The sequence below is a fragment of the Podarcis gaigeae genome (genome assembly GCF_964106915.1).
Source record: "Podarcis gaigeae genome assembly, chromosome: 18".
NCBI lineage: Eukaryota > Metazoa > Chordata > Lepidosauria > Squamata > Lacertidae > Podarcis > Podarcis gaigeae.
This window is the reverse complement of record NC_139696.1, coordinates 7,155,667-7,178,352: the sequence shown is the minus strand read 5'-3', so window position 1 is coordinate 7,178,352 and position 22,686 is coordinate 7,155,667. Positions and strand designations below refer to the sequence as shown.

Genomic DNA, 22,686 nt, shown 5'->3' with positions numbered 1-22,686 from the left:
CCTAGCAGTTCAAAAGCACATCAAAGTGCAAGTAGATAAATAGGTACCGCTCTGGCGGGAAGGTAAACGGCGTTTTTGTGGGCTGCTCTGGTTCACCAGAAGCGGCTTAGTCATGCTGGCCACATGACCCAGAAGCTGTCGCAACCCCAGAGTCGGTCACGACTGGACCTAATGGTCAGGGGTCCCTTTGATTTTACCTTTTATGTTGTGCAAAATGAACCATGGAAGAAGAAGGGAAGTCATTGATATGTTAAGGTTGTTTAAACGAATATTCTAAAATGCGAAACAGAGAAGTTAATAAAAATTATAGGGGTGGTGGGAGGGAGGGACAAAGTCTATTTTGATAGCACCCCCAAGGAGAAAATGGCTGCACACATTGGGTGAGATTCAGAGCAGGCCGTTCCCCCCCAGTGCCGGCCTTCGATTCCCACTTCAAACGCCAGGTAAGGTTGACTCGATTCCTTCCTGCCTTTGTTCCTGAAGCAGATATTTGCTCCCTCCTTCTTCCTCGTCTGGGGTGGGGGCACCATTAGGCAGCTTACCCCAGCTGCCCGAATGCCCCACCATCTGCCCCCATGTTGTTGTTTGTTGTTTGTTTAGTCGTTTAGTTATGTCTGACTCTTTGTGAACCCCCTGGACCAGAGCACGCCAGGCACTCCTGTCTTCCACTGCCTCCCGCAGTTTGGTCAGACTCATGCTGGTAGCTTCCAGAACACTGTCCCACCATCTCGTCCTCCGTCGTCCCCTTCTCCTTGCGCCCTCCATCTTTCCCAGCATCAGGGTCTTTTGCAGGGAGTCTCTTCGCATGAAGTGGCCAAAGTCTTGGAGCCTCAGCTTCAGGATCTGTCCTTCCAGTGAGCACTCAGGGCTGATTTCCTTCAGAATGGAGAGGTTTGATCTTCTTGCAGTCCATGGGACTCTCCAGAGTCTCCTCCAGCACCAGAATTCAAATGCATCCATTCTTCGGCGATCAGCCTTCTTTATGGTCCAGCTCTCACTTCCATACATCACTACTGGGAAAACCAGAGCTTTGACTATACGGACCTTTGTTGGCAAGGTGATGTCTCTGCTTTTTAAGATGCTGGCTAGGTTTGCTGTCTAGGTTTGTCACCATCTGCAGTGATCCCACTAGCCATAGCCATTGCAATGAAATGAAATGAAATGCACTGAAGATAGTTAAAAACTTAACTATAGGAAATACATTCTGGGGCTTTACATCAATAATCAAATAATAGATCTTATACTAATTGCCTCCACTAAAAACCTTGCAATTTTTGCTGTCACCTGATTATCTTGTTCTGCAAAGTAGCAAGGTTGAGCGACCCAGCATAGGTAATAACATCACTCCTCAAATCTTTATAAAGCGTTCAAGCCAGAAACATACGAGCTACGGACTCAATACTGCCATCTCCATAGGTACATAACCGTTTTTCCAGTGGACCCACAATCTCAGCCCTCCTTGTGGCTGTTTCGCCAGAACCTCCTCGGCTTACATATTCCCCCTCGCACAGGAAACTGCCAGGACGATGCTTCAGGGAGCGTGTGTGACTCGAAGGAAGTGGGCCACGAATGCCTCTGCAGGCCCCCCAGCCCCAAGCCAAAGCTTTAATTGCATGAACCACTTAAGTGACAATTGCAGCCGGAGAGCCTGGTGGCAATAAAATGGGACCAAGCGGCTGATGTCTCAAGAGTCGGGCGGAAAACAATGGGCCCAGCCATCAGAAGGATTCTGTGGTGATAGCTAGTGAGAGGTGGCGGAGAAATGAAGAGACCCCGGGGGTGGGCAGAATGATGGCGACAAAGCGGTGAGGACAGGGGAGAGGATAGGGAGGGCTTGTGGGGGAGACCAGTGTCATGTCAATGGATGATGATGAAGAAGAAGAGTTTGGATTTGATATCCCGCCTTTCACTCCCCTTCAGGAGTCTCAAAGGGGCTAACAATCTCCTTTCCCTTCCTCCCCCACAACAAACACTCTGTGAGGTGAGTGGGGCTGAGAGACTTCAGAGAAGTGTGACTGGCCCAAGGTCACCCAGCAGCTGCATGTGGAGGAGCGGGGAAGCGAACCCGGTTCACCAGATTACGAGACTGCACCACACTGGCGGGGGATATGATGGCCTGGGACTCGGGCTCAGACTCGGAACCAGAGGAGTCTCAGTCCACACCAGATCCTTTGCCTCAGGCATCATCTGAACCAAGTCTGGGCCTGATCCTGAAGAGTCCTAGTCTGCACAGGTTCCCCTCCAACAAACACCAGCTGGGCCGAGTCAGGGGCCTGAGCCTGCCCTGGCTCCAGATGTGGGGACTACCTTGTTGCCTTCAGCTGGGCCATCGCTTACAGCTGCTCCACTACCAGTTGGGTCAGGGGAGGTTGAGGTGGTCCCTGGGTCTAGTAACCCACCAACGTCTCCCGAGCTGCAGAGACTAAGGTCTGAGAGAAGGAGAGACCTGAGTACTCACAGGAGGAGTTCTCGCCTTTGGGTGAGACATGGAGATGAGTCACTGGGGGATCAGGACTGGCTGTTACCCCGACAAAGATAAAAGGCTGTCGAACCCCACCCCAGGTTGTGGGAGCAACATTGCTGTTTGCTAGAACCTGCCTGGTTTCCTGCCTTGGCCCTGTCGGACTGACTCCTCCCCAAATCCTTGGATTCGGGACCAGACCTGGACCGTGTCGCTCGGGTTAACCCCCGGTCCCAGCACAATTGCAGTGGTTGGAGTTCCTTCCAGTGGTTCTAACGTGACAATATCACCCACCCCTTATGAATGTTAGAATGATGTTGGAATGAATTTATGTGATTTTAGCAAAAATGTTACAAAGATTTTTTTTTGGGGGGGAAGACTGCTAATTGGTGAAAGGAGGGAAAGTAAAGTTATATTAATATCAAGATAAATTACAGGACAAAAATTTGAAAAGAGGGAAAGGATTTGCTGGAATGGATAAATGATCTAGAATACAAAAGAGGGAGGTGCGAGGAGGTCAGGGAAATAAGCTAATGAAAGATAAGTAATGGGAAGATTTGTTGTATTTTTCTTTGTTTTTTTTCTTTTTGCTCAATGGATTTTAATTCTCTGCTCTTTCTTTTTTCTTTTTTCTTTTTTGTATTTGACTAAGGTCTGAGAGAAGGAGAGACTTGAGTACTCGCAGGAGGAGTGCTCGCGTTCGGGTGAAACAGGGAGGTGAGTCGACGGGGGATCAGGACAGGCCATTACCCCAACAAAGATAAAAGGCTGCCGGACCCACCCCAGGTTGCGGGGGCAATATTGCTGTTTGCTAGAACCTGACTGAGACCCTGACCTTGCCTGGTGTCCTGCCTTGGCCCTGTTGGACTCACTTCTCGTGGACTTCTGGACCGGACCTGGAGTGCATTGCTCAGGTTAACCCCCTGGCCCAGCACAGGGGGGCTAGATTTGTGCAGCACCTCTTTCATTCTGTGGATGGGCTTTCTGTGTATGGCAGACCCTCCAAGTGCCCCTATTTTCCAGGGACAGCCCACAGTTTACAGAAGCCGCCCTGGTCTCTGATCTGATCCCAGAATGTCCCTCTTTTCCTTAGGATATCCCTGTTTTCATCAGCAAAGTGTTGGAGGGTATGGTAGGACATGGGTGGCGCTGTGGTCTAAACCACTGAGCCTCTTGGGCTTGCCGATTGGAAGGTCAGCGGTTCGAATCCCCGTGACGGGGTGAGCTCCCATTGCTCGGTCCCAGCTCCTACCAACCTAGCACTTCGAAAGCACACCAGTGCAAGTAGATAAATAGGTACGGCTGTGGCGGGAAGGGAAATGGCGTTTCCATGTGCTCTGGTTTCCATCAAAGTGTCCCGTTGCACCAGAAGCAGATGAGTCCTGCTGGCCACATGACCCAGAAAGCTCTCTGCGGACAAATGCCGGCTCCCTCGGCCTGAAAGCGAGATGAGTGCCGCAACCCAATAATAATAATAATAATAATAATAATAATAATAATAATAAAGAAGATGATCAGGTGACAGCAAGAACTGCAAGGTTTTTAGTGGAGGCAATTAGAATAAGATCTACTATTTAATTATTGATGTAAACCCCCCCCCCCAACAAAAATGTTTTTTCTATAGTTAAGTTGTTACCTCTGTCCTCAGGACATTTTATTCTTTTTTATTGCTATTGCTAGTGGCTGATAAAGATTCTTCTGATTCTAATGCACGGATCAGTGCCGGATTTACGTATAAGCCAGGCACAGGCAAACTCCAGCCCTCCAGGTGTTTAGGACTACAATTCCCATCATCCCCAACCACTGGTCCTGTTAGCTAGGGATGATGGGAATTGTAGTCCCAAACATCTGGAGGGCTGGAGTTTGCCTATGCCTGGTATAAGCTAAACAAGTTATAATAGCTTAGAGCCCCACTCTCTTGGGCCTCCCCCCAAAATATACTTCTTCTTAATTGTATTTCACTATTAATCTACTCCTTCTTCACTGTATTTCAGTTCAACAATGACTTTGATAAAATACATACTTTGTTATGTGCAAATGGCTTTAGATACCTATTAGGTCCATAAATTACCATATAGCATATATTCAACACAAAAAACAGTGGCAATTTGTTGTTGACAAAGGACAGCTGGACATATAAAGGACCCCGTTACCTTAAGTAGCTTAGGGCATGGGTAGGCAACCTAAGGCCTGGGGGCTGGATCTGGCCCAATCGCCTTCTAAATCCGGCCTGTGGACGGTCCAAGAATCAGCATGTTTTTACATGAGTAGAACATGTGCCTTTATTTAAAATGCATCTCTGGGTTATTTGTGGGGCATAGGAATTCATTCATTTTTTATTCCTGCCCCCACCAAATATAGTCCGGTCCCCCACAAGGTCTGAGGGACAGTGGACCGGCCCCCTGCTGAAAACGTTTGCTGAGCCCTGGCTTACTACGTTTCCGAGCACAATTCAAAGTTTTGGTGCTGACCTTTAAAGCACTAAATGGCCTAGAACCAGTATATCTGAAGGAGCATCTCCACCCGCATCATTCAGCCCTGACACTGAGATCCAGCGCCGAGGGCCTTCTGGTGGTTCCCTCCCTGGGAGAAGCCAAGTTACAGGGAACCAGGCAGAGGGCCTTCTCGGTGGTGGCACCCACCCTGTGGAACGCCCTCCCTCCAAATGTCAAAGAGAACAACAACTACCAAACTTTTAGAAGACATCTGAAGGCAGCCCTGTTTAGGGAAGCTTTTAATGTTTGATGCATTCATGTGTTTTAGTACAGTGGTACCTCAGGTTACATACGCTTCAGGTTACACACTCCACTAACCCAGATATAGTGCTTCAGGTTAAGAACTTTGCTTCAGGATGAGAACAGAAATCGGGCTCCAGCGGCGCGGTGGCAGCAGGAGGCCCCATTAGCTAAAGTGGTGCTTCAGGTTAAGAACAGTTTCAGGTTAAGTACGGACCTCCGGAACGAATTAAGTACTTAACCCGAGGTACCACTGTACTTTGTTGGAAGCCACCCAGAGTGGCTGGGGAAGCTCAGCCAGATGGGCGGGGTATAAATAAACTACTACTACTACTACTACTACTACTACTACTACTATTATTATTATTATTATTTTTATTATACCTAAATCCGGCCCTGTGCGTAGTGATTCCTTGACCCACCAGCCCATTTGGAACGAGCTCCTAAGTGGCAGTCAGCCTGGAACCAACTTAGATAAGTCACAAGGAAGCGGCGTCAGGGAGGGGCCGATTTTTGCCTCCCCCGATGGACTCTGCTTGCATGCGACTCGATGGAGTGAATGTGCCGGAGGAAATGGCTCTCTGCGCACAGACCCGTTTTCTAGTTCTAAGGGGTTGGCTTCTATCTCCTTTCCCTTTGTTTCCCACAACCACAGCACGGGCTCTTTTGTAGCGCAGCCTATTTTCCTTTGAGGGAATCAAAAGGCAAGGTGGTTTTGCGTCAAAACCAAAAGCCATTTAAAAGGTGGGATATATCCCCCCCCCCTTTTTAAAAAAAGAATCGCCTGGAAAATGTAGAGCCGGAACAGAAAGGAACAGCGTTATCCGGAATACATGTCTACTCTGAAGTAGGTCGTGCTGTGTTCAATGGGGCTTACTCTCCGGAAAACAGGCATTGGGTTGTGGCATGGTATGATGATGATATAATAATAATAATAATAATAATAATAATAATAATAATAATAATAATAATAATAATTTATAATTTATTTATACCCCGCCCATCTGGCTGGGTTTCCCCAGCCACTCTGGGCAGCTTCCAACTGAATATTAAAAACAGTACAGTATCAGACACTAAAAACTTCCCTAAAGAGGGCTGCCTTCAGTTGTCTTTTAAAAGTAAAATAGTTGTTTATTGCCTTGACATCTGCTGGGAGGGCGTTCCACAGGGCAGGCGCCACTACCGAGAAGGCCCTCTGTCTGATTCCCTGTAATCTTACTTCTTGCAATGAGGGAACCGCCAGAAGGCCCTTGGTGCTGGATCTCAGTGTCCAGGCTGAACGATGGGGGTGGAGACGCTCCATCAGGTATACAGGACCGAGGCCATTTAGGGCTTTCAAGGTCAGCACCAACACTTTGAATTGTGCTCGGAAACGTACTGGGAGCCAATGTAGGTCTTTCAAGACCGGTGTTATGTGGTTTCGGCGGCTGCCCCCAGTCACCAGTCTAGCTGCCGCATTCTGGATTAATTGCAGTTTCCGGGTCACCTTCAAAGGTAGCCCCAGATAGAGTGCGTTGCAATAGCCCAAGCGGGAGATAACCAGAGCATGCACCACTCTGGCAAGACAGTATGCGGGCAGGTAGGATCTCAGCCTGCGTACCAGGTGGAGCTGGTAGACAGCTGCCCTGGACACAGAATTAACCTGTGCCTCCATGGACAGCTGTGAGTCCAGAATGACTCCCAGGCTGCCCACCTGGTCCTTCAGGGGCACAGTTGCCCCATTCAGGACCAGGGAATCCTCCACACCCGCCTGCCTCCTGTCCCCCCAAAACAGTACTTCTGTATTGTCAGGATTCAACCTCAATCTGTTAGCCGCCATCCATCCTCCGAACTGCCTCCAGTTTGAGTTTGGAATAGCAGCGATATTCCACTCACTTTCCCAACGGCGTTGTGATTTGAGATGGGGATTGTGGACGTTGAGTTTTGAACCAAACTCAGCACAATTGACACTTTCCAAATAAATACACAAACCTGTTTTAATCAGTGCTATTTCCCCTGCATTTCTGCAGGAAAAAAGCCCTGGTTTTAATGTCCAGGAAACAACTCTCATTTGAAATCTTCTCGGAATTTTGCAATGCACTTCTCGAACAACAGAATATGTATTTATTTTATAAAATCTATATGCCACTTGTTTGCAGGGGGGGGCGGAAATCCCTTCGGAGTTTTCAGAGGGGATGAAAACGTTCAAGAAATTGGAGTCCAGGGTTTGGCATTAGCACTGAAGAGATGATGATTTGCATTCAGGGCCCTCACACAGTAAAAATAAGATAACAGGGACATGAAAATCAGCAAAGTGTAGTGTCTAAATCACGCGTCCTACAATTTATTTTAGGGGAACAAATCCTACACTTAACAGATGAGCACAGTACAAAGGCCACTTTATATCTCACTAACTTCCCGATGAAAAGACATAACTCTGGGTGAAGGAGAATATTTTTTGCCTGGTGCCTAAAGGCAGACAAAGATGGCGCCTGACACATTTTCCTGGGGAGAACATTCCACAAGCAGGGAGCCACCACCGAGAAGGCCTGTTCTTGGTCACCTTCCAGCTTGTCAACATCCTTCTTAAATTGTGGTGCCCAGAATTGGACACAGTATTCCAGGTGTGGTTTGACCAAGGCAGAAGAACAGCACTTAAGATATTTGAAGATGGCTATCTTATCTCCTCTCAGTCTCCTCTTACCCAGACTTAAACATACCCAGCTCCTTCGACCGTTCCTCATCTGGCTTTGTTTCCAGACCCTTGATCATCTTGGTCGCCCTCCTCTGAACACGTTTCAGCTGGTCAATATCCTTCTTAAATTGTGGTGCCCAGAATTGGACACAGGATTCCAGGTGTGGTTTGACCAAGGCAGAAGAACAGCCCTTAAGATATTTGAAGATGGCCATAATATCTTCTCTCAGTCTCTTCTTCTCCAGGCTAAACAAACCCAGCTCCTTCGACCGTTCCTCATCAGGCTTGACTTCCAGACCCTTGATCATCTTGGTCACCCTCCTCTGCCCACCTTCCAGCTTGTCAACATCCTTCTTAAATTGTGGTGCCCAGAACTGGACATAGTATTCCAGGTGTGTCCAACCAAGGCAGAACAGAGTGCTTCTATTCTTTCCCTAGACATTATCTTTCTGCGGATGCAGCCAAGAGTAGCTGTGCTGGTCCAGGGGGGAGGTTACCGTGGGGCGAACTCCAGGACCTGAGTTGAGGGTCGGCAGACAGTCCTCCTTGGGCGAAGCGGGGTCCACAGCAAGAAGCCGGGCAAGGACAGGAACTCTGGGGGAAACAGGACTGGATGCTGGCCGAAACAGCTCATCAACGACGTTGCTCTCGCAACCTGGGACTGGGCTGACTGGCCTTTATTTTCTCTGAGGCCAGGGGCAGTCCCGGCCCCCAGGAGACCCGCCTCTCCTGGCCTTAAGGCGAGCACTCCTCCTGGGAGAAACCAGTTCCCTTCGCCTTTCTGCCCTGAGCCTCTGCAGTTCAGGAGAGGCTGAAGGGTTACTGGGCCCAGGGGGAGACTCACCTGTAGGCACTGAGTCCTCAACCACCTCCAGAGCCAGAGTGGATTCACCTGGTGCCTGCTCCTGAGGATCCGGCACAGGTGTAGGCGCTTCAGAATCAAGGCCCTGCCCCAGCTCAGCTGGCCCTGGAGGCGGGGACTCCTGTGCAGGCTAGGATTCCTCCGGTTCAGCCTCTGAATCGGATTCCCAGGCCATCACAGTAGCATTAACTGATAGGTGATCTGTTGCTGGCCCCCGAGAGCTATTACCTGAGAAATCAGGTGCTGCAAGGTTCGGCAGCGGGCGGCAGATTCAGGAGCACATTTCTCCAAGGCAGCTGATGCACGCGGCTTGTTATCACCTCGGAACATAATTCCCACTCTCTTTATGTTGCGCTCGTAAATAACAATGGCCGTGTAACGGCTGCCAGTTCCCACCGATGCCATCTTTAATTGTAAACAGGACGATCAATCTGCGGGAGAGGAGGACCAACAGATTTCCGAGCCGCCGGTGGAAGCCTTCCAAACACTGCCGCAACCCAGAGGGCTGCTGAGACCACCTCCTCTCCTTTCCCTGCCCTCTTATTTAAATTATTTTATTTCCATCCTTCCTACCTCATGGGCAGAGGAATCCTAAAGATGATTCCATGATGGAACAGAGGAACCTGCCTTATACGGAATCAGAGCATTGGTTCATCTTCAAGCTTTCACTTTTTTAAAATCATTTTTATTCAATTCTACACTCTACATTAAAATGGCCGCGGGTGGCGCTGTGGGTTAAACCACAGAGCCATGGACTTGCTGATCAGAAGGTCGGCGGTTCGAATCCCCGCAATGACCGGGTGAGCTCCCATTGCTCCATCCCTGCTCCTGCCAACTTTGCAGTTCGAAAGCACACCAGTGCAAGTAGATAAATAGGTACCACTGTGGCAGGAAGGTAAACGGCGTTTCCGTGCGCTGCTCTGGTTCGTCAGAAGCGGCTTAGTCATGCTGGCCACATGACCCAGAAGCTGTATGCCGGCTCCCTCGGCCAGTAAAGCGAGATGAGCGCCGCAACCCCAGAGTCAGCCACAACTGGACCTAATAGTCAGAGGTCCCTTTACCTTTACACTCTACATTTGAATTCAAACATTAATCATAATCACCAATATTTAGGATTCTGTAAATCCTTAGACTTCCCTTCCATTACCAACCTTTTCCTGCGGCATCATACATTTTCTCTATTTTCCTTAAAACAGTTCATTTTTACCTTAGCTTTTAATACATTACAAGCGTTACTCGAATCCTGCCAAAGTTTTTAGTTGTTTACAGTGTTCTCTTAAGTAGATTGTAATTTTTCCCCATTCCTTATTAAAGTTTCTATCTTCCTGGTTTCTGAGTTTCCTGGTTGTTTTCACCATTTCCATCATCTTCATCAACCATTCTTCTCTGGTTGGGACTTAATATTCTTTCCATTTCTGGGCCAAAAGTATCCGCTCTGCTGTCGTTGAACACATAAATAGTATTTTCTGCTCCTCTTGTGTCTCTGCATCTAAAACTCTGAGTAAAAGAGCTTGTATTTTCCCCCACAAACGTTATTTTAAACACTTTTTTCACCTCATTATAAATCATTTCTCAGAATGCTTTTGTTATCTTGTACGTCCACATGTGGTAGAACATACCTTCCTTCTCCTTACATTTCCACAAAATATTTGAAGCACTTCTATACATCTTTGCCATCTTCAAGCTTCCAAGGAACACACCTTCACAGACCTTGTGTAGTAGGAAAGGGTGGGGTAAAAAATTAAATATATTTATTTAAAATCTTCCACTGCCCCGAGCCCCAGAATGAACATTGTTTCCCTAATAAAGTATGAAAACTGCAGGTTTTCCCTGAGTGGTTGAACTGTGAAGACTTTCCTTTAACTTTCTTTATTCTTATTTTTCTCCAACACAACACCATCCTTCATTTTAACTTCCATTGCCTCTGCCTGCTGTAAGATCTGAGGTTTGCCTCCATCGTGAAGATTCGTTGGCAGTGGAAATTATTCAGGTCATTGAAAAATTCAGATCTGGATGGAACTGTCACCTTAGGAATCTTAAATTCATTTCTCCCCATTTCTGTAGAATTTTCCTTTCCTTTTCTTTTTTAACCCTCATGAAAATTTATCAGCACTTCAGTGTGAATTTCTCCCTGCAGACACATTTGTGTATGTTCTTTTGGCTAATGCACACACATATTTTTTTTTGCAAGCAATTTCCCCTGATATAATGATTTTTGTTTGTCGTTTTAACCAGTGTATTTATTTCCCCTTAAAACGTGCACGTTTATAAGCATTCTTTGGAGAACTGTCTCTCAACATTCATAGAAGCACAAATTTCAAAGGATGAATGTGTTCGGTATACTGTTTGGGGAGTGGAGAATTAAGTGGGCTTGCAAATCGAATCAAATTTCACCAGCATCCCTCATCCCCAGGAAATGGGATGACTTCACACTGCCAAAGGTTGGGGCTGGCGGACGAGGTAAACACCCTCCCTATGGTGATTTTCCCTTGTAGAAAATCACTGTGTAATTCGCTCTACGTGGGGCTACCCTTGAAACTTTTTTAAAAAAAGATATTTATTGAAATTTTACAAACAAAAGAAAGTTACAGAATAAGAAAAGAAAAAGAAAAAAGAAAAAAGATACAAAAATACAAAAATACAAAGAAAAATACAAAATACATGAAAAAAACAATTAAAAACATATCAATCTTTTCGTGTCTTGTATTTCAATTACTTGTTTCCTGACCTCCTCACACCTCCCTTTTTTGTATTCCAGTTCACATAGTTAATTCAGCAAATCCTTTCCCTCTTTGTTTTTATCTTAATTCTATATCTTAACATATTAAAACTTCGTATCTTCATCTAATTATCAATCCATTTTTACATATTCTTTTTAACTTTGTTGCTAAAGCCATTTCATTTCAATCCAACATCATTTTAACATTCATTAATTTTACAATGTTTCTGTAGATAGTTTTAAAATTTCTTCCAATCTTCTTCCACCAACTCTTCTCCCTGGTCTCGGATTCTGCCAGTCATTTCCGCCAATTCCATATAGTCTATGGGGCTGCCCTTGAAACTGTCCTACAAACTCCAGCGGGTGCAGAATGCTGCAGCAAGGCTCCTCACGGGGTCCCTGCCATGGGAGCATATTCACCCAGTGCTTTACCAGTTGCACTGGCTCCTGGTGGAGTATAGGGTCAGGTTCAAGGTGCTGGTCCTGACCTTTAAAGCCCTTTGTGGCTTAGGGCCCTCGTATTTACGGGACCGCCTCTCCTGGTATGCCCCACAGAGGACCTTAAGGTCCATGAATAACCATAGTTTAGAGGTCCCGGGCCCTAAAGAAGTCAGACTATCCTCCACCAGGGCCAGGGCCTTCTTAGCGATGGCTCCGACCTGGTGGAATGCTCTGTCCCATGAGACCAGGGCCCTGCAGGATTTAACTTCCTTCCACAGGGCCTGTAAAATAGAGCTATTCCGCCCGGCTTTCAATTTGAACTTAGCCTGATCTTTTATTCCCCTTCCTTCCCTCCCCCTCCCCTTTTTATGAAGATTCCCTGCTCTGAGACCCCACACCTAATTCTCCCCTGGCCTCCTCGCTGGCCCAAATAGGACTAATTCAGCCAGCTAGCCCTGGTGATCATCTAATGTTTATTAGATGGGTTTTCCCTAAATTGATTTCTGAACTTTGAATTTTATTGTTATTCATGTTTTTATACTGTATTTTATGCTGCTTTTACAATTGTTAGCCACCCTGAGCCCGGTTTTCTGACCTGGGAAGGGCGGGGTATAAATAAAAAAATATTATTATTTGAAAATTAAGGTAGAGGAATTTCACAGGTGTGGAAAATCAAGCAAAGGGAAAATAGATCTAGGGTCAATCAAAGAATGGCACTGCTTTTGTTTGGGCAGATAAAAAATCACACACACCCCGGAAAGATATTTCCCAATCTGCCCCCCCCCTTTAAAAAAAGGACTTCTCCTGCAAGTGTTTGTAGAGTTAGGCAAGACTCAAGGTGGCTGCGGGAGAGGAGTACCCCCAAAAAATGAAAGGTCACTTTGGAAATGGATAATGTAAAACATTAATTTTCTGCGGCGTGGCTTTTAAAGTTTTGACACTGCTGGTTCTTCGCTTGGCACAGATCCCTGAACACGATGACTCATTATACGGTCTCTGCTTCCATGACAGGGAATGTTGGGATGGGGAGGAAATTTTGAGCAAGGTAGTGGTGCCATGACAAACCTAGACAGCATCTTAAAAAGCAGAGGCATCACCCTGCCAACAAAGGTCCGTATAGTTAAAGCTATGGTTTCCCCGGTAGTGATGTATGGAAGTGAGAGCTGGACCATAAAGAAGGCTGATCGCCGAAGAATGGATGCTTTTGAATTCTGGTGCTGGAGGAGACTCTTGAGAGTCCCATGGACTGCAAGAAGATCAAACCTCTCCATTCTGAAGGAAATCAGCCCTGAGTGCTCACTGGAAGGACAGATCCTGAAGCTGAGGCTCCAAGACTTTGGCCACCTCATGAGAAGAGAAGACTCCCTGGAAAAGACCCTGATGTTGGGAAAGATGGAGGGCACAAGGAGAAGGGGACGACAGAGGACGAGATAGTTGGACAGTGTTCTCGAAGCTACCAGCATGAGTTTGACCAAACTGCGGGAGGCAGTGGAAGAGAGGAGGGCCTGGCGTGCTCTGGTCCAGGGGCTCACGAAGAATCAGACACGACTAAACAACAACAAGTGATTAGATTGGAAATCACTTGGAAAGTGATTAGATTGGAAAATTTTCAGAAGGGATTGATGGAAGTAAAAAAAAAAAGTATAAGATGTAAACGTATGTTTAATTACTGTTGAAAATGATATGTTCAAATACTAATAAAAATTATATATAATAATAATAATAGGGGTGCACAAGAGGGGGGGCTACTTCACAATTGGCACTGTTACAGGTGCCAAATAATATTCCTTCTTCATTTGCATGGTCTTTCCCTGTGGCAGCATTTGCCCTTCGGAACTCCCTGCCACTTGACCCTAAGGTAAAGGTAAAGGGACCCCTGACCATTAGGTCCAGTTGTGACCGACTCTGGGGTTGCGGTGCTCATCTTGCTTTACTGGCCGAGGGAGCCGGCGTACAGCTTCCGGGTCATGTGGCCAGCAGGACTAAGCCGCTTCTGGCGAACCAGAGCAGCGCACGGAAACGCCGTTTACCTTCCCGCCAGAGCGGTACCTATTTATCTACTTGCACTTTGACGTGCTTTTGAACTGCTAGGTTGGCAGGAGCAGGGACCGAGCAACGGGAGCTCACCCCGTCGCAGGGATTCGAACCGCCGACCTTCTGATCGGCAAGTCCTAGGCTCTGTGGTTTAACCCACAGCGCCACCCACGTCCCTTGATCCTAGCCTGGCGCTAAAAATATTCTTTTTCAGGCGAGCCTATCCAGGCACGTGTCTTAATCTATTCAAAGCTTAACTCTTTATTATTATTATATTTTGACATATATATTTTTTAATACCCGTTTATAACTTTGACTCCCGCAGGTCATTTTCACCCTCGTAATTTCTGCAAACCACGCGGAGGTCCCTCTTGAAACCAAGCAGTATATAAATTTTGTTGGGTAGATAAAAACAAACGCACAACACCCCTCCATGCTCACACCAGAGGGCGCCCCAGGCACACCTCTCATGCACAACACAATACACAAGGACACATGACATACACAACAGGGAACACATACCTAGAGGCAAGAACATATCCACACACACACAGATCTGAATCCCGGTGGTGGTTCTGGGCTGGATGGAGGTACTGAAAGCTCTTTGCCTACCACGGTACTGCGATCAGGATCAATTCTTCACCCTCCTGCTTCTCATTAGTTGATTGATCTTGTGACGGCAGGCAGTGGTGAGGAAATGTTAAACCTCATTGTCCTGCTGCGATAGAATGAAAACCAGATAGTGTTAATTCCTACATAGCAGGGGGTTGGGCTGGATGACCTCTGGGGTCCCTTCCAGCTCTGCTATGGTTCTATGTCCTTTCCCACCATACTGGTAAGGTAAAGGACACCTGGGTGGTTAAGTCCAGACAAAGGCGACTATGGGGTTGCGATGCTCATCTCGCTTTCGGGCCGAGGGAGCCGGAGTTTGTCAGCAGACAGCTTTCCAGGTCATGTGTCCAGCAGGATTAAACCACATCTGGTGCAACGGGACACTGTGATCTGGGTGGCGCTGTGGTCTAAACCACTGAGCCTCTTGGGCTTGCCAATCAGAAGGTCGGTGGTTCGAATCCCTGCGATGGAGTGAGCTCCCATTGCTCTGTCCCAGCTCCTGACAACCTAGTAGTTCGAAAGCACACCAGCGTAAGTAGATAAATAGATACCGCTGAGGCGGGAAGGTAAACAGCATTTCCATGTGCTCTGGTTTCTGTCACGATGTCCCGTTGCGCCAGAAGCGGTTTAGTCCTGCTGGCCACACGACCCGGAAAGCTGTCTGTGGACAAATGCCGGCTCCCTCGGCCTGAAAGTGAGATGAGCGCCACAACCCCATAGTCACTTTTGACTGGACTCAACCGTCCAGGGGTCCTTTACTTTACCATAATGGGAATTGGGGCCAGGGCATGGTGACATACCCTCCAATCTTTCGCCAATAAATATAGGGAAGTCCTATTCCATTATTGTTGTTGTTGTTGTTGTTGTTGTTGTACATTATATTTTTAAGGTATTTAAATATACCTTCTTGAAGAAACCAGAGGCCTTTCTTCTGGGCATAGTTGACCAATCAGTGTTAAAGAAGGATAGAACTTTCTTTATGTATGCCACAACAGCAGCAAGAATACTTATCGCAAAATATTGGAAGACACAAGATCTACCCACTCTGGAAGAATGGCAGATGAAGGTGATGGATTACATGGAATTGGCAGAAATGACTGGCAGGATCCGAGATCAGGGAGAAGAGTTAGTGGAAGAAGACTGGAAGAAATTTAAAGACTATCTACAGAGACACTGTAAAATTAATGAATCTTAGAATAATGTTGGATTGAAATTAAGTGGTTTCTAGCTGTAATGGGTTAAAAGAATATGAAAAAATGGGTTTATATAAGTAAAAATTCAAGATTGTAATAATTTAAGATTAAAGATTTGGGTAGAATAAAGAGGGAAAGAGATTGCTGAGCTAATATATAGAATTGGAATACAAAAAAGGGAGGTATGAGGAGGTCCGAGAAACAAGTAAATGAAAAATAATATGATGAGAAGATTGATTGTTTTCAACAAATCTTATTTTGTACTTTTTCCCTCTTTCTTTTCTTTTTCTATTTTGTAACGCAAAAACCTTAATAAAAAATAATATATATAAAAAAATAAACATTATATTTTTAAAAACCTTCCCTATACAGGGCTCGGGGGTGAGATCCCTCCATACCCTCCAATGAAAATAGGGACTTCCCAAGGAAATGCAGTACATTCTGAGATGAAATTAGAAACCGGGACGGTTTCTGTAAATCCGGGACTGTCACTGGAAAATAGGGACACTTGGAGGGTCTGCGGTGGGCTGGATCAGGCCCGTAGATCGCTAGGAAAACAAAGGAGAGCTTAAGACTCCTCCAAAAGCATATCTAGCGATTGCAGGTGAATGCCCAACCTATTATTGCTATTTGAACATAACAGCTCTCTGGCTTTCTGCAGTGACCTTGCGTGCTCCAAGCAAGCCTGAACTCTGAACCAAATCAGGCTGCTTGGTGGTGTGTGGTGTTCTAGAATTGGGCAGAATCAGGTCAAGGAAGCATCTGGATCTCTCTAGTTTCGGTCAGTCCACTGGGAGCAATTGGGGGCAGCCAGGGGGTGGGGCGCAGGGTGGGAAGGCTGGAAGGGGGGCTGTCTCAGCACCCCACTTGCAGGACTGAAACCTCTCGATCTCAGACAAGGAGATGGGAGCAGGACTTACCCCCCTCCTGGTTGTGTTTAACCAGGGTTTTAAAAACCCCAAACATCAGCCCCACTTCCCAAATTGATTCAGGGCTGGAGCACACCAGGAATCCTCGGCCCAATCCGCAGAGGGGTGCAAAGCAAGGTGGGAAAGGGGAAGGCAGGGAAAGAGACCCCCCTGCCTCTTGTGGCCTCCAACAGATGGAGGGCTTCACCACTCCTGTAGTTCAGAATTCGCACGCAGATCTCCAAGCTCAACGCCACTTGTTCTTCAGACAAACGCCCATCCTGGGCGTTCCTCAAAAGGAAAACGCTACGGAGTTCAATGATGCTTACTTTGAAGGAAGTCCATGTGTTTGTTTGTGTGTGAGAGAGAAAGAGAGAATAACTGGATGTCGCATAGGTAAAGGGTAAAGGGACCCCTGACCATTAGGTCCAGTCGTGACTGACTCTGGGGTTGCGGCGCTCATCTCGCTTTATTGGCCGAGGGAGCCGGCGTACAGCTTCTGGGTCATGTGGACAGCATGACTAAGCTGCTTCTGGCGAACCAGAGCAGCGCACGGAAACACCGTTTCCCTTCCCGCTGGAGTGGTACCTATTTATCTACTTGCACTTTGTGCTTTCGAACTGCTAGGTTGGCAGGAGCAGGGACCGAGCAACGGGAGCACACCCCGTCATGGGGATTCGAACCGCCAACCTTCTGATCAGCAAGTCCTAGGCTCTGTGGTTTAACCCACAGCGCCACCAGTGTTCCAGATGTCACATAGAAAGAGCTTAAACCTTCCTGGTAGTGCAACCCTGTACACACATACCTGGGAGGAAGCCCCATTCTACTGAATGGAGCTTGCTTCAGAGCATGCCTGAGTAAATCTGCCAATTTTCATATCTCATTCCCCACTTAAGTATATTTCCACACCAGTAGAAAATCCATCAGGGTTTCTGCGAGGATTTTTTAATTTGGTTTTTCAAATTACAGTTTTACAATCACGTATCCAACGTACAACGTAAAAACAAGATTCCAAAGAATCTCCTTGACATCCTTGCTCCCCTTCGTGGGTCCTACTGTTGGCCATTTCCTCCTGCATCTTTTATAATAATCCATATCTTTTAGGTAAAGGGGTAAAGGGACCCCTGACCATTAGGTCCAGTCGTGACCAACTCTGGGGTTGCGGCGCTCATCTCGCTTTACTGGCCAAGGGAGCCGGCGTACAGCTTCTGGATCATGTGGCCAGCAGGACTAAGCCGCTTCTGGCGAACCAGAGCAGCGCCCGGAAACACCATTTACCTTCCTGCCAGAGTGGTACCTATTTATCTACTTGCACTTTGACATGCTTTTGAACTGCTAGGTTGGCAGGAGCAGGGACCGAGCAACAGGAACTCACCCCACCGCGGGGATTTGAACTGCTGACCTTCTGATCGGCAAGTCCTAGGCTCTGTTGTTTAACCCACAGCGCCACCTGTGTCCTTCATATCTTTTAAATCTCCATTAAATCCAAAATTCACTGTTAAACTACAAGTTTCCGTGCGAATTTTGTATGTCGTTCCCCCTTGACATGACACTTTTGCAAAGCACTCCCCCCCCGAATACAATGCGTTTTTGTGTGTGTCGTTCTCGCCATACACACTTAACCACGGTGCATGCCTCTTTTTTTGCTGGGGGGGCAGTGAGACACATGGTTCGGTGGGGAGCGTTGCAATGCAAAATTCGGAGAGATAATCCCAATGGATAGCTCCGCTTTCAGGTCGCCGGTTGTTTTGGAGAGCACAAACTGGGTAGATTCTCCTTCCGATGTGAACCGAACTGAATCTCTCCTCCGCCCCTACTTCCGAGTAGACCTGCCTTGGCAGGCGCTGCTGCTTGCTGAAGAGGCTTCGGGATCTGGTTCCCTCCCCATAATGTTTATTAAATTTCATACAAAAACATAACTTTAACATAACAGAAATAGACAAAAACAAGAATAAAAGAACAAAGAAAGTAAAAGAAATAAAGTACTGTATTTCACACCTCACATATACCACCACCTACAATAAGACTTAGTTCATTAATTAAAATCCAACTTCATAAACATATTACTTGACTTCCTCTAATCTCTTCCAACTGAGTTTTCCTTGTAATTAAATGTAGCAGTTTCCAATATCATTATTCCATATAACAATATTCCGGTCATAATCAAATTTCCTAACTTTTCTTATCGTACTTTTTCTTATTTATTTACAGTGGTACCTCAGGTTAAGTACTTAATTTGTTCCGGAGGTCTGTACTTAACCTGAAACTGTTCTTAATGGGGCCTCCTGCTGCTGCCACGCCACCGGAGCACAATTTCTATTCTCATCCTGAAGCAAAGTTCTTAACCTGAAGCACTATTTCTGGGTTAGCGGAGTCTGTAAGCTGAAGCGTATGTAACCTGAGGTACCACTGTATTTAATCCTAATTTAATCCTAGGCCTAATTAATTCTTTCAAGTAGTTTCAAGTGGTTACAAATCTTTAACATTACAATATTTATTCAAACAGTATTTAAATTTCTCCCAATCTTCTTGATATTCCTCTTCTTCCTGGTCGCGGATTCTCCCGGTGAGACCAGCCAGCTCCATCAAGCCCATCATCTTCATCTGCCATTCTTCTGCCGTCGGGGGATCCGCTTCCTTTGCCGAGCGAATCCATCTCTGTTTTTCCTCCCGGCCTCAGCTAGTTGAGTGTTGATAACTGCAGTACCAGCCAGCGTTTGCAGTGTCAATGCTGGCGTTTTGCTTTCTCTCTTCCCCCCGAAGCCAAGAACAGAAGCGGAGCTTGGAGGACCGGCAGCAAGACCCCCCGCCCCCCCTTCACGGCACACACCTGCAACCTTATTTGCAGCTATCCCTGCCTGCTGCCGACCCCTCCTCTCATTTTCCAAAGGAAGACCAGAAAAATCCAACAGCTGAGGTGCTAGAGACACCAGCATCCCTTCTTTTTTCCAGCAGCTGCCCCTCTGAGCAACGCCCCCCCAACGAATATTCACAAAAGGTGCTACCTCTTTTGAACTGCATTGTAACCCAGCTGGTGTAGAGTTTCTGAGGAGGGGGGTGTCTTTTTCTCCCCCGGCGCCACCCCCATGTCTTTCTCCCTGTCCCCGGCTAGCTACTGTATATATATTGTGTCGTTCGGACCCTTCGTAGCCAACGATGGCAGTTGAACTGAATGCGAGGCAGGGACAGGTGTAAAAAAAAAGGGGGGAGAGGAGGAGGAGTCCTTGCCCCCTACCCTCCTTCCCCTCCCCTCAATAGGCTTAAGAGAGCCTTGGAGAGTTTTTAGCAAGAACTGCAGCAAAAAGAGAGAGGCATAGAGACAACGATTCCAGACTCGGTGGGAGACGCCAGGCAAATCCAAGGTAAGAAAAAAAAAAAGGCACGTTTTGTTTGCATTTTTATAAATCTGCAACCGCTTTTTATTAAACGGCGACGGCCGGTGTTGGTTTCGAATGCCCCTCCTTTCGAGCAAATAAAATCTATTTATTTATTTTAAACGTCAGGAAACTTTGTCGGTGCTCTGAGTATGGGGGTACGTGGTGGTGGGGAGGGAGGGAAGGAAAGAACAAAATTGGGAAAACTTAAAAAAAAGAGAGAGACATCAGTGCAAGCGTATAGGAAGAGTGGGGTGTTTTACGATCGGTCAGTTTCGCCTCTTTGTGTGGTCGATTTCAGATTTGGAAGGCTATGTGTTCTTCCTTTAGCTTGGTTTTGTGTGTGTGTGTTTTTAAAGGAGACACTCTTTTTAATATATATATATATCAGCCCACAAAAATCTCTGCAGCTCCTCTCCCCCCCCCCATATTATTTGTTATGTTTAAATAATATTACATCCTTATTTCTGGGCACTTCTCTGATTTTCCCATGGAGCTTTTTGGTACCAGCTATTTTTCAATAGCCAGGTGTGTGTGTGTGTGTTAGGCATGGGGGGGGGGTGTTTGAACACCTTGAAAAGGGTCATATAGGGTATTTCAGCCTCATTGGAGGGGTTGGCTAAGAATTGCTCCTCTAGCTAGGAGATGGGATAGATTTTTAACAAGCAGGTGATGGGTTTCTTAGTCTGCACAAAAATGAGGGGGGCCCCAAAATGTTGCTGTTATTATATTTCTTTCTTTTTATATCAGATTCTGGGGGTGGGGAGGGGGGGAAACCTCTCCAGAAATGTGAATTGCAAAACCCAAGGGGTGGCTGTGTAGAAATGAATAGGGGTGTGTTGCTGTTTTTGGCCGGGACCTGTGTTTGTGTGTGTGTGATAATCCCATCCCTCCTGCCAGCTATACAGTTGGGGGTAGAAGAGCCGGGGGAGCTTCTCTCTCCCCCCCGGCTCCTTTTGAAGGGGGGGCTCTCTTTTTTTCCTAAGGGCACTAGACTTTGAAATCCACCCTCCCTGCGTGCTTTGATGGAACGGAATCCGATCCAGAATACTAAATCGGCTGAGAACGATTGGGGTGGGCATCTTCTATTGTCTCAATCTGCGGGTTTCTTTGGGGTGGGGGCCCACCGCTTCAAGGCACAGATTATGGCTAGGGTGTCCTCTCTCACCCCCCCCCACCAATACCCCCCCCCCCAACAATCCTACCGGGATTAGGTTCGCTTGCACAGAAGGATTCAGTCATTTCCAAGACATGATAGGAAGATGCAGAAATACTGGGTGGCAGCAGAGCAGCTGGGGGGGGGGCAGAATTGCATATTTCCCTTGCCCCCCTCCCACTCACACCTATGCACTTTGGAATTTTAGCAGCTGGAGGGAAGAACGAGAGAAAACACAGGGAGCTTTGTGAATCGATGTAGATATTATGCGTAGGGATGTGGAACCCGAGAGAGGAGGGCATATATTTAAAGCTATCCTTTTTTTAAATAAGAAGTCCTTGTGGAATTTTTAGCAGGCCAATTTATCAGCAAACGGGATTTTTTGGGGGGTGAATTTATAAAGAAGTCAATTTGTATGGTGCGGGGGGGGGGGGGCAACTGCTAGTAGACACCTGTCTCTCTCTCTGTCACACACACCGCACCTTTGTGGCCTGGCACCCTTTACGGGTCAGGTGGAAACATTTGCACAATGCATCTGTCTGAGGTTTCCCTGGCCACAGTGGCAACTGAGGTCTAGGAAGGGTCTAGCCCTGGCCTTTGAGCCCCGCCCCCTATATGTACCTTCTGGCTGTAGCCACTTGGCAGTGAAACAGAGAGGATGTGCTCTGCGCATGTTCAGGAGCACCCTCGCCAGCACTCGCGTCTACGGGACAAAAGCTGGGGTGGGATTAAGCACCCTGTACTTGGGGACGCGGGTGGCGCTGTGGGTTAAACCACAGAGCCTAGGGCTTGCCGATCAGAAGGTCGGCGGTTCGAATCCCCGCAACGGGGTGAGCTCCCATGGCTCGGTCCCTGCTCCTGCCCACCTAGCAGTTTGAAAGCATGCCAGTGCAAGTAGATAAATAGCTACTGCTCCGGCGGGAAGGTAAACGACGTTTCCGTGCGCTGCTCTGGTTCGCCAGAAGCGGCTTAGTCATGCTGGCCACATGACCCGGAAGCTGGACGCCGGCTCCCTCGGCCAATAAAGCGAGATGAGCGCCGCAACCCCAGAGTCGGCCACGACTGGACCTAATGGTCAGGGGTCCCTTTACCTCTACCTTACTTGGGGATTACAAGACGGGATGCTGCCAAGGGCCTCTGGCAACACTGCTTTTCTCCCTATATTCCCCCGCCCCCAAGAGGTCCAGCCCACCCATAAGCCAAGGTGAGACAACCACCTCAAGCAGCAAATGTAGGTCTTTATTCCCCCTCCCTTGTACCTGATGTAGATCTTCACTCCCTCCTTCTTCCCTGGCGGGAAGGGGACATCATTTTGCGCTTTGCTTCAGATGCCAAAATGTCTTGGGCCTGCCCAACACACATGGCATGCAACTAGTCCTCACTGTGTGCCCTGCTGATGGAAACCCATGTCTCTTACTTGGGGGAGAATGAATGAGCTTCTCCATCCTTGGCTGGAATCTCCTTTCTGTGTGTGTTGCCCGTCCCCAGAAGGTATCTGTTTGGGCGTCCTCTGGTGC

The 22,686-nt window shown here is 47.3% G+C and overlaps 2 protein-coding genes across 2 annotated transcripts in view; both read left to right on the top strand.

Annotated features, from left to right (window-relative positions):
• The window catches only part of LOC310835517 (uncharacterized protein), a 691,527-nt gene that overhangs the window by 355,438 nt on the left and 313,403 nt on the right, over positions 1-22,686 (top strand). The gene's annotated exons all lie outside the window — the stretch shown is intronic.
• SEMA6B (semaphorin 6B) overlaps positions 19,289-22,686 on the top strand; it is a 174,407-nt gene continuing 171,009 nt past the window's right edge. The window contains exon 1 of the mRNA XM_083720286.1: positions 19,289-20,001. The gene's annotated coding sequence lies outside the window, so the exon portion shown is untranslated. The remainder of the gene's footprint in view (positions 20,002-22,686) is intronic.